Source organism: Electrophorus electricus, chromosome 4, assembly GCF_041902795.1.
Source record: "Electrophorus electricus isolate QZ-2024a chromosome 4, ASM4190279v1, whole genome shotgun sequence".
Taxonomy (NCBI): Eukaryota; Metazoa; Chordata; class Actinopteri; order Gymnotiformes; family Gymnotidae; genus Electrophorus; species Electrophorus electricus.
In genome coordinates this window covers 29,882,356-29,894,683 of record NC_137500.1, presented here as the reverse complement: position 1 = coordinate 29,894,683, position 12,328 = coordinate 29,882,356, and the positions used below count along the sequence as shown (strand labels likewise).

The following is a 12,328-nucleotide window of genomic DNA, read 5'->3' as shown; positions in this document are numbered from 1 at the left end:
TGCTGGATGTTCTATAGAGATTCTAAGGTGGAGGTAAAATATAGGCATTTCAGCACTGGAACCTCATTCTCACTTCAAGCAAAAATGCTCTATTTTATCTACAAGTAGGGAGCATCATGCCTGTGTTATATTGTTGGATACCCATCTGCACCAGCAATTCAGCATTTGGAAAGTTATGCTACATTTAGGCCTATAAATTGTATGGATGAGTGACTTGTTCCTTATCTAACACTTCTCTTCTACTCTCATGCAAATTGCCCTAACCTTTAGTCTTAAAACCTAGGAAGTGCTGAAGAAACTGGCCAGAAAGAGGAAATGTATTAATGATCAAATTTTAGAAATTCACTTTGGTATCATGAAGTTTAAAGGACAGTTTTAACAATCTTGTAGATGCACACATTGGTAGTGAAATGCCAAAACCTCTGGGGATAATTTTTCAGAAAAGTAGAGTGTATTTGTGTGTGTGTGTGTGTGTGTGTTTGTGCCCTAGCGCACATGCATGTGTATGTTTAATAGCAGTGTTCCTTAAATAAAGAAAGTGCTGATGTCTGATTATATGCATTGCCATTTCTGTCCTAAGGATGTCACCCTTGCAGTTAGAATGAGATTCCAGTGCAAAAGTTCCTATATTCTGTCCATAATTACAGACCCTATAGAGCTCAGCTTTGAGTTCTAAAAATACAGAAACAACAGCATGTGACCAGAAACAAATACAAAATGCTGACCATGCTCTCTTTTAGTGTACTGTAGGGAAATTGGACAGTTCTCTCTACTAACAATAGATGTCTTTGCTATAACCAGTGTAGTGTGTAAGTATTTGTAAAGTCTCACAGGCAGCCAAAACTGGATGAATGAACAGGTTTCTGCAATGAAGAGGCACGCATAGGGACAAGAGATATTCTTCATGCTCCACTTTCCATCACTGAGGTACAGGTTTACCTTTGTCTCATCTAGCTTTCAGACTTTGCTGTGTAATGCTAGAAGCCTTTTAATATCTGTTAATATATCTGTAACTGTAACCTGGCCTGTCTGTTCTTGAGGCTTTCCAGTAGCTTGGATCTTTTGATGTATCCTCTGGCATATTTCCTTTTACACATTGCTGTCTGTGTCCTGAAGAGTGAGTATTCAGTGTTTGGTGTTCAGTGTTCATGTTTTCTTCATGATTTCAAGTACTATTCAAATACTATTTGCTGCTGTTGTCTTTCACAGGCTGCCAGGTCATTTGCAATCAGTATGCTCTTGCCGCTTAACAATGTACCAAGTAGTTCATTTTCACTCTAATATTTAGCCATATCTCATGATTTGGTCTTTGGGTTATAAAAGAACATCAGTAGACTCTAAAGGCAAATCTCATCGCCCCTGTGACGAATAGTTATGTTGGTATTTCAGCAGTTGCTGTATTTTTATCAAAGTGGGAGTGGTGCTATCCAGTAAGACCACGCCATACAGTGTGTGAATATACAGCATGAAAATTATGTAAAGCATAGTCTACATAATTTTCTTCTCAGAGAGCTGAACTTATCTGAGAGGTTTATGGTAGAATATAGAATGGAGAGTGGTGTCCACCATAACCAACAGGAGAAAAAACGATAGAATGTCTTCTGGAAGAATGTTGGTGCCAGGTTTGGTCAAAGTAGAGCTCTAGACATGTGTAGAATGTATGTCCAGGTAAATTCCATCATTTAATCTCACCATGCTGTGAAAAACACTGGTGTTTGAATAACTAATTTCCTCATATATTTCCATTATTTTACCAATGCAGGCTAACTATTAGTCTTTGTCTCAATCTATTATATACATATATTTAAATAGCATTTTTGAGTGTTTACTATAATACATGTGTATATTTTTATTTGTACAATAGCTTTCAGTTCATTCCATAATATGAAAGCAGGGAATGTTCATAAAGCTGAAATGCAGCACTGTGCCATCGGGAGAGGAAATTGAGTGTAATCGTAGTGGACAAGTTCCCCTAGAGACCTGCATCGCCTCTTACGCACGTCTGACGGGCTGTTGCTCAAAAAAAAAAAAAAAAAAAACCCAACGAAACCCCCCAAAATCCCTCTTCTTGCGCCTTGCTCTATGAATGGATAATTCAGAGCTGTGGAGTAAATGAGGTTAGTTTCCACATTAACGGCAGTCTAATGACTGGACATGCTGGGGTGTAATAGCGCAAGCATTCTGTCCAGAGTGAAGAATATCAGCGTTTCAGAGTGGCACTTTGAAACAGGGTTCTCTCCTCCTTAATTATACTCTGTAAAGTAATGTATTGTATGAATGACAAATGTTGGAGTTGCGAGTTAGTTGCAGTGGAACCGGTCCTTGCATCAGAGAAGTGCTGTCTGTAGAAGTAAAGTGATCTGCACGTCTCCCTATGTACCCCTCCTGGGTGACACTCAGTTATATAAGGTGGCTAGGTCATAGCATTGCCTCTGATGGTGACGTTAGAGCCACATTCTGTAAACTGACCAATGCCCTGTTATCTGATACAATACCTCCAACACCTCCCCCAAACACTTTCATATTCTACTATAATGCTTGAAAACCCCAGTGTGTCCGGTGGGCTGTAAAATGCAGCCCTGCACAGTAGTGCGCTGTTTGTCCACAGGATAGCTCTCGTTTGCATGTGAGCATTCATGTTGCTTCTGGCGGTCTGTTATGCGTGTCTGCCATCCAAGCCATCAACTACTCTTTGGAGAGGTGCTAAACTGGGACAGCTTGTGTTGTTACTGATCCACATTCCAATGATACAATTTATTAGTGCTGATATTTCACCATAGCAATTCCACACTATTTAATCCACTATGTGAACAAACCTCAAAATTCCAGATTCAAAATATATGGGTTTTTTTTTGTATCCATTGTCAAAAAGGCCCTCTCTGAGCAAATTATCTGTGCTCTCAAGGAGCTGGGGTGGCATACTCACTCCCCTGTCAATTACAGCAACACTGGTCAATCTCGGGCGTCTGTGAGCTCATACATCATAAAGGGGTAGACAGTGCTATCCTCAGAATGTGTTACTCTGCCCAATGACGTTGCATGAGTCACAACTCAAAAAAGATGCTGTGATTGGCTGCATGTGCCTTGGTGGAAGCATGTGACAGCCCTCCCCCTTCCTGGTTGGCAGTTGTTATGTGACAAGGGAGTTTTACCTGATGGGTGGGAATTGGAGATGACTAAATTAAGGTGAAGAATTTGGGGGGGAATCCAAAAATATACAAAAAATGTCATGTTTGAGAGCCTGCTCAAGCTCCACATAATTATAAATCTCTCACTGTATTAGTATTTTAATTACAATGCACAACTGCAGCTGTCTTGAGACACTTGATATACTTTCAGTTCTATGCCACATGTCCAATGTGCAAACCCTTGAACCATTTTCTTCATGATGTATGTTTTGTATAATGCCTGTGTCATATAAAGTTTTTTTTCTGGTGGGTGTTGGTAATTTATTGTATTTTGCACATCTGCTCTCTCACAGTGTGCAGTGAGTGGGTGTTTGCAAACAGAGACTTTCCCCCAGGTGTGTCCCTGATATCCATATTAATTTAGGATGATGTTCTGCACAGCGGCCCAGTCCGTGCGGCCTGCCAGGATGACAGGCTGCATGACTGCTCCCTTCACTGTGCATACCCTCTGTAGGTCAGAGTTGTACAGAGCATGCTCTCTGGTGGTATGGAGTCCCATTCCCGAGGTCGGATCAAGATGCAGCCACAGGATTCAGCTTGCAACCATTGAGCTATGGGCAGGAGGCCTGGGAATGTCAGGAATGTTTGGTAGTTGTCTTCCCGTGTGTCAGTGCAAGCTGAATAAGTGTTTGGGGTGATGTAATAGTCTAAAAATCTAATTGCTGCTCAGCTACCAGAGCCCTCTGAGGACAATTAAACACAAACAAATATGATTACTTACACACATGGACACTCACACACACACACAATGTTTTTCAATTAACATATGTAAACATATATAAAGAGTAATTAAGTCATAAAAAAGGAAACTGAAATCCTAGGTATCTTACATATGCAGCAGTTCTTTCACCCAACAGAAAGCTCAGTGTGCATGCATGTGTAAATGCTTGCAATGCGCTCCTTATGTCCACTCTATGGGCACTACTATAATTAAAGCCCTGGGTCTGCATCTGATTAATATTCTAAGCTAACAGGGAAAAATGTGTGCTTTCTGTGAAGAACCTATTTGGTTACAGTTGTTTTCTTGTTGGAACTGCAACCAAATCTTTTGGGCTTTAGGTTTATGAGTTTTAATGGAATGTTTCTGAGGAGCTTTTGAAACACTGTGGTCAAAATGGGTTACTCAACTGAGTCTTTCTCTGGTTACTGCATTGAATCTGTCCTTGACTGATGGCTTTGACAGAGAACCACTGCAAATGTTTTCATCTAAGGGGAAGTGTCACTGGCCCTGACATTATCAGTTAGTGTGCTTCTACTTCCCTCACTGCATGGAGAAAGCTTCTTAGCATTACCATTACTCACTGCAATACTAATGCTAAAGCTAACTGAGTGACTAGTCCTTACTGCTCACTACATTACTGACGCTAAAGCTAACTGAGTGACTAGTCCTTACTGCTCACTACATTACTGACGCTAAAACTAACTGAGTGACTAGTCCTTACTGGTCACTACATTAATGACGCTAAAGATAACTGAGTGACTAGTCCTTACTGCTCACTACATTACTGACGCTAAAGATAACTGAGTCAGTGGTAAGGTGTTTTCCCCCCAAGATGGGCTCTGAATGTCATTGATAAGAAAAAAAAATGCATTCATCATAGAATTTATGTGTTTCTTCATTTATGAGCCTCTTTAATTACTTTACTACATAACATTATAACCCCAGTATTTAATATAATGACAGTAAAATGGACTTTGACTATGTTCTGTATGCATGCCGATGAACTACAAAAATGGTAATTTATTAATTCAACCATACCCAAAGAGAGCAGTTTATTTCATCAGTCTCAATATGTGAATATCTGATTATCTTCTAAATATCCATATTAAGGGATAAGAGGAAGACAAGAGCCGTCTGCCGTGCTCCACCTCACACACACACACACACACACACACACACACACACACACACACACACACACACACACACACACACACACACACACGTAGCTTTGCTTACTTAAACTCCCTCATCCATGCTGACATCAGAACTCTGTCCGTTCTGACATTTACGCAAACCATTGTTGCGAGATAATGAGATGTAAATATATTTGGATGAGTACCACTGCCACAAAAATGAAATTGAAAAGTGTGTGTGTGTATGTGTGTGGCCAAAAAGCTATGGAAATGAATTGCTCAATAAAGCTTCTTGCATTTGTCTTGAGGAAATGAATATATGAATATAATGTACGTGGAAATAGTTCTAAGATATATAAGATAGATATAAGTTGCTTCCATTAGACATTAGCTTTTTGGTTTAAATTAAGGTTTTGTTGAAATTGCTCAACTAACCAGCAATTTTCAACTGGATGTGCTTTGGAGCATCTGAGGTGTGTGTGTGTGTGTGTGTGTGTGTGTGTGTGTGTGTGTGTGTGTGTGTGTGTGTGTGGACAAAAAGCTATGGAAATGAATTACTCAGCACAGTATGGCTTCTTGCACTTGTCTTGAGGAAATCCAAGACAGTTATAATATACATAGAAATAGTTATAAGACATATAAGATATAGCTATAAGTTGCTTCCATTAGACATTAGCTTGAAATTTGGTTGGTCTGTTAAGGATCCGATGAAGTGTGTGTGTGGTTTTCATGCACAGGAGCACTTTATGCTGTATGAACCTGCTAAGAGCATTGGGTTCACCATGTAAGCTTACTCTAAAAATATTCAAAATACACTTCTGACACACTTCTGACACATACATCCATACATACATACCACATGAGGTGTGACACCCAGTGCTGGTATTGAAGGCTAGGGTTCTCTTTTTGTTTTCTGTGGCTTGGGTTTATTTGGGTTATTAGCATAGTGCACCCACATCAGGAATGCTGTGCTGCGTAAGTCTATTTGTCTGCCCTCCTACGTGAGAGAACAGGGAGGTTGATTTATGTTCATTGTACTTGGATCATACGATTTGTACTATTGTGGAATTGCTTCTGTTCTCTGCTTGCTCAGTGCATTTTTAAGCAAGGCCAGCTGAACAACATACTCCTAAGCGAATGTCTGGGAGTTTCTCGCCAGAAACACACCCAGTGCAGAAGCCCTGAGGGCCCAGAGGCCTCTTCACCCCACTCCCTGTCTCAGGACATGGTAACATTTTAGCAGAGTATCATGGTAGCAATGTAGCACTGTAACACTGTAGAATGGTAGCACTCTAGCGCACTGTAGCACTGTAGCACGGTAGAACTATAGCATTGTAACACTGTATAACTGTAGTGAGGCAGCACTGTATCACTGTAGCATTGTAACATTGTTGCACAGTAACCTGGTAAATGAATCAGAGAGAAGGTGTCCATCTTGTCCTGGGGCATGTTTAAGAATAACAGTGAGGGCCCTCTGAGTTAGAGAGAGAAATGAAGGACATATGACAAAACCTTACCCTGACTGCATGGCTGAGAAAGAGAGACAGAGAGAAACATTTTGGTGTATAGATTTCTAATTCAGCAAAAACAAGGGAATTAGTGAATTTATTTTCAAACTTACATCTAAATATTTGCACTTTTTTTGATTTTTAATCTCTCTCCTTCATCCTCCTCTGATCATTTTCTCTTTGTCCCTTTATCTCACTCTGTCTGTCTCTCTTCTCTCTCTCTCTCTCTCTCTCTCTCTCTCTCTCTCTCTCTCTCTCTCTACCTTATTTTCTTGTCTCTCTCTCTTTCTTGCCCTTTTTCTTATTGTCTTTTTACTCGTTTCTCACATCCGCTTCCTTTTTTTAATCTATTCTGAGCACCTCCTAGAGAATGACACGTGCCGACTGCAGTGGAATGAACCTTGTTTCTCCTTTTTTTTCTCACCCTCTACAAAAACACCCACACCCACAACCACACACACACAACCACACACACACACACACACACCCACACCCACACACACACACATACACTCAATCTGACATACCTCTCTCACACAAATTCCAATATATAAAAAGAGCAAGCACACAAAAGTGCATTCAAAGCACCAGCAGAAGGGAAGAAGCGCGTCAATGTGCAGCGTGAGCAATGACAGCGATGTAATTGGAGGGAAGGAGTGGGAGAGTAAGGAAGCAGACAGCAGCCTGGCCAATGATTTGCATTTCACCTCAGCTTTTACCAACCCTCAAAGGTACCATGACAGGTGTGTCATTAAGTCCAAATTGTTACTTTGCGTATACAAAAAGCTGTGACTTCAAGTAGAGAATCTAATTACTGAGAGTACTTCTAGCCATGCCTGCTTTATTGTTTGGGTCTGATGGCATGTTTTGTACCTCGCCTACAATTAGACTTTTGTGTTGGGAGTGGTTGAGTGTTCACTAATAAAATTAGAACAAAGGCAATCACTTTATTGTGCTAACTTTGGTGGTGGTTCATAACTTGAGATTCTGGCCTATATATTTTTTTAAAGAGTAGCAACAGGCAGGACCATTGAGACCCATGTATTCACTGAAGGCTGACCCAGCATGACCTGTGTCTGATGTTTACGAGGGCTGTTTGTCTTCATTGCTCATGTCTGTCCAATGCTCTTTGTCCAGTGCCGATATCTGTCCTCAGTCTCCAGTCTCCAGTGCTGATGTCTGTCCAGTGGTGATATCTGTTATGTGTCTTCAGTGCTGATGTCTGTCCCCTGTCTCCAGTGCTGATGTCTCTCCTCTGTCTTCAGTGCTGATTCCTGGCCGTACTGATGGTCTGTCCTCTGTGTCCAGTGTTAATGTCTGTCCAGTGCTGATGCTTGTCCTCTGTCTTTAGTGCTGATACCTGTCCTCTGTCTTCATTGCTGATGTCTGTCCTCTGTCTCCTGTGAAGAGCCATAGTTTGTAATGTTTAGCAGAATAGTGGAACAGTCTCCTGGTGTAGCTTGGATACATATGGGTGGGAGATACACCGTCAGGACAGCCGGATGTGTTTGTGAACATTACAAGTGAAATAATTAAACAAGTTAATAAAAGGCAGGAGTGTCTTCAATATGGTATCAGTGCCTTCTGGTGTACTTCACCAGGAAATTTTCTGTTCTGCTACTCACAAGAAATTAACTTTTCTCCCCTCCAAGCCACCAGAAATGAGTGTCAGTCTTCAGTACTGTGCAGCATTGTATTACAGTTCAGAGTTTTCCTAACCTTGACATAAATACTCTCCACAGTTAATCAAGCTGTTAATGAGTTGAGGGTAATTATATGTATGGGAAATATGTGATGCTGTCACCCTATAGGAATTGACCTGAAGATACATGATGGAGATCACATATTCAGGGGCTCTGGGAGGAGAATCCACAAACATTTGGTTTGGACTTGCTGACTGCTATTTTGGGGAGTTTGGACAGGTCTTGGAGTGCATGAGCCCAAAGCGATCCATGAATCATATCGAAGTGTGTGAAACATATGATTCATGCCTATTTGTAGAGGGAGAGAGTGGGTATCAGATCTATATTCACAGCCATGAGTCAGAGTCTAATTAGATTTCACCTTCACTGTGGCTGTTGACACAAGTACACGCGTGTGTGTGTGTCCTACCCTCTAAACCTGATTAGAAGATTTTATTTAAAATTACATTAAAAAAAAATTAAATATTGTATTCTGTATACACAAACACACACACATATGCACTGATCAGCCATAATATTAAAACCACTTGCTTAATATTGTGTAGGTCCCCCTTTGCCACCAGAGCAGGCATGGACTTCATGAAACCATGGAGACCTGAGTTCCATAAAATTTCTGAAGGTGTCCTGTGTCATCTCTTCCCCAGCTAAGTGATGTACCTGCACCTGGCAATCCACATGATGTAAAAGAAAATGTGATCAGACTGGGCCAGCTTCTTCCACTGCTCTGTGGTCCAGTACTGATGATTACGTGCCCTGTGGACAGGGGGCACCGCAGGCACTCTGACTGGTCTGCATTTACACAACCCCATACACATTAAGCTGTGATGCATTGTGTGTTCTGATACCTTTCTAACATAGTCAGCAATCTTTGCTACAATAGCGCTTCTGTGGGATTGGATCACATGGGCCAGCCTTCACACTCACTGGCTAACCAGTTGTCTTTCCTTGGAGCACTTTTGGTAGGTCTAATCACTGCATACTGGGAACACCCCACAAGTATTATTTGTATTTAGTTCAATTTGTTTCATAAATTATCATAAATCATTTAACACTTCTTCTCTGGCTGTGTCAGTATTTGGGTGTGCATGCACATGCCTCAGAGTTGATTATAAGCTGCTCTGATGTGTGTGAGGGTGTTTGCTAAGCCCTGTAATGCTATTGGTCCTGACTGGAAGATCACACAGTCTTAGCTGAGCAGGTTTGCTTACAGCTTTTTCTCTGTCCAGATGCAGTTATAGCAGTGTTTCCCAGTCCTGGTGCTGGAGAATCCCTTCACTACCCACACGTAATACTGATTTAGAGCACAACTGAGATTCACTGACATGCTCTTGTTTCATATTCAGTTTTTGTAACTAATTCCATAAGATTCCATAAGATTGTAGAAGTTAAACGGGGTCCCAGCTCCAAACTTGTCAAAAGGCTTTATGACTGACACTCTTCTTCTGCCATTTTACTATGGGAGAAAGGTGACATGAATGAATGAACCTTCTGGACAAAATATAGTCGCTGCTTTGTCCTTGGTTTTAGTGCTGATATAAAGCAGACATCAAATTATGAAAACTGTGTTATAAGCATAAATCATTTCAAGGTTAATTTAAGGCTAAAAACAAAGACACATTATCCAAATCTGGAGAAATTCTAAAATGCAGGTTGACCCAAATCAGTGTTTAGAGCTTACTATCAAAAGACGCAGCATATATGCATATATAACACTACCTGTGATGTGATGTGGTGTGTGTGTGTGTGTGTGTGTGTGTGTGTGTGTGTGTGTGGTCTCTTTGCTGCTTTTTTTCCCCTTACCTTTTGGCTAATGACTTGAACTGCTCGTGACCACACACAGCCCTTCTAATGAACCACAGCGCCGTATCCTGTGAATGCATGTAATGGGAATTTACTGGCCAAGTGGGCAGTGTAAACAGCATGGGTGTGTCCCAAAATGTTTTCCATGTCCCCTTTTCACTTTTCTTTTCTTTGTCATCCACTTCAAAGTTTACAAGTGAATAAGAGGAGGAGAGGACAAGCATACAAGTGGACACAAGTGAACTGGGACTCGCCTGTTGCCAAGCAACACAGATATTTTCCTGCACACTAGCTTGCTGCTTTTGTAGGTCTATGTTACTAGAGTCTGGCTACATGTGCATTTATCTATAGGTTTCCCTTTATTGTGCAACCAGTGAAATAAGATTCTTTTGTTGCTAAGGTGGAATGTGTAATTCTGATGAGTTATCAGCAAAGTTTGTTACAATCTAAGATAGATAACAATCATTAATGTAATTAATGGTCAAATAAATATGTGGTTAATAGAACACACCTGTAAAGCAGAGTGATTCATGTATAGTTAAAAGTCCAAGGGGTGTTATATTCGACATTAATTCTCATTGAATGTCTCTTGTCCAGTCAAATTATTTGGTTGGAACTAACTGTTGTACAATATCCCATTCAGAGCATATATTTGTGACTAAGAGTTGCCATCAAATCTGAGCTCCTTCTTCCTCCTTTTAGTATTGAGGAAAAGGCACATGTTTCCTATATTAGAACTCAATGGAACACATGCTACTCTCATGCTTTTCTCTTCTTCAAAACACATATTTGGAAATTTGTAAATATTTTTAGTTTGGGAGGACTGTGTGTTAAATCGGCCTGGCCTGGGCATCTGTGAGATGGTGCTGTGGATCAGGTGGTGCTTCCGCTCCCTCTGGCTGGGCAGTGTAGAACCAGATTGGCAGCTTTAAGTACCTCTAGGCTGTTCCATGTGACTAGGACTGTACATCTGCTCATATGTTTTACGGCCTCCTCTGACTCTCTGCTGTTTTCCTGCATATGTTTGTTCCACTGCTGACACACATATGTGATCTGTCTGGACATTTGTTCCTCTGTGTGTGTACGTGCATGTGTACGTGTGTGTGTCTATGTGTGTGTGTGTTTGTCTGTCCATGCTTATGTGTGTGCATGCTTGAGCAGGTTTGGTAACAGCAGGGTCTCTGACCTCACTGTGTTGACCTGATTTAATCTCATTACCACTAGTCTCTCTGCTACAATCCCTTTAAGACGATTATTCACAGCTAAGTGAGCAAAGTGGAAGCCTCTCCTTCACAGAACTGCAGGACAAGCTGCTCCAGTCCCCAGTCCAAAACACATGCACATCTGCTGCCTTGTGAGCTTTTGACTAGTGCAAGAAGGTGACACTTGGTGATACTTCTAATGTTGTCAAATGCTGAAGTCCCATGCTGATATAGGTTCTATTAGCAAGGTATCAAATGCATATAGCCAGATGAGTAGCAGGGACGGTGAGAATCGGCGTGACCACTTCCGAGGTAATTTGCCTAGGGTGCAGAACCTCAGGGAGGGGGTTGTGGGGGAGAGTTAAGAAGAAGGTTAAGCTGGACCCTGCTGGTGACATAAAGCTTTATCAGCTCAGAGTTCAGTGACGCCAGCACACCCGCACCTCACAGTGCAAGAAGAGCTGATGAGTAAGAGCAGCTGCTTTCTTCTCGCTGCTCACTCACTCGCTTACGCATTTGTGCACGCAATCACACACACACACACACACACACACACACACACACACACACACACACACACACACACACATGCACACATACACTCATACACATGTAGACACACAGCACCTCTTTATTTCATGAGGGAAGACACTGCTGATTTGATTAAACAGCTGAGCTGCTAAGCTCTAGTTCACTTGTCCTTAGCTCTTATGGGTTTCTTTACATGAATGAGACAAAAAGCCTCTTAAAGGCCAGAAAGCCACTTCATTCAGTGAGCAGTCAGGGTGTGACGTCAACGTGTGTGGTTTGCCAGGCAAAATGTGTGCAAAAAGGTGGATAGCTCTCTAACTTTCTGACTGCTGAGGTCATTGTGCCCTAATGAGTGACATCTGAGAAAACATATTTATGTCACCCTCTCCATCTCCTCCGCCCGTGTCAAGTCCCCCTTCTGAAGAGCCATGCGTTGTTAGAAGCTAGGTCATGCGGTCAGTGTGTGTGACTGTGTGGCGATCTGTCTATGGTGCTACAGGAAGGCTATGGGTGTGCACATGACCATGCTCTTTAGAGAA

General features: G+C 41.5%; 1 long non-coding RNA gene across 1 annotated transcript; it reads left to right on the top strand.

Moving 5' to 3' along the window:
- Positions 1-569: 569 nt before the first annotated feature.
- On the top strand, positions 570-11,859 carry LOC145657563 (uncharacterized). Its single transcript, XR_014123365.1, has 2 exons — positions 570-927; positions 8,901-11,859. It is a non-coding gene; the product is annotated as an uncharacterized LOC145657563 (long non-coding RNA).
- The last annotated feature ends 469 nt before the right edge of the window (positions 11,860-12,328 follow it).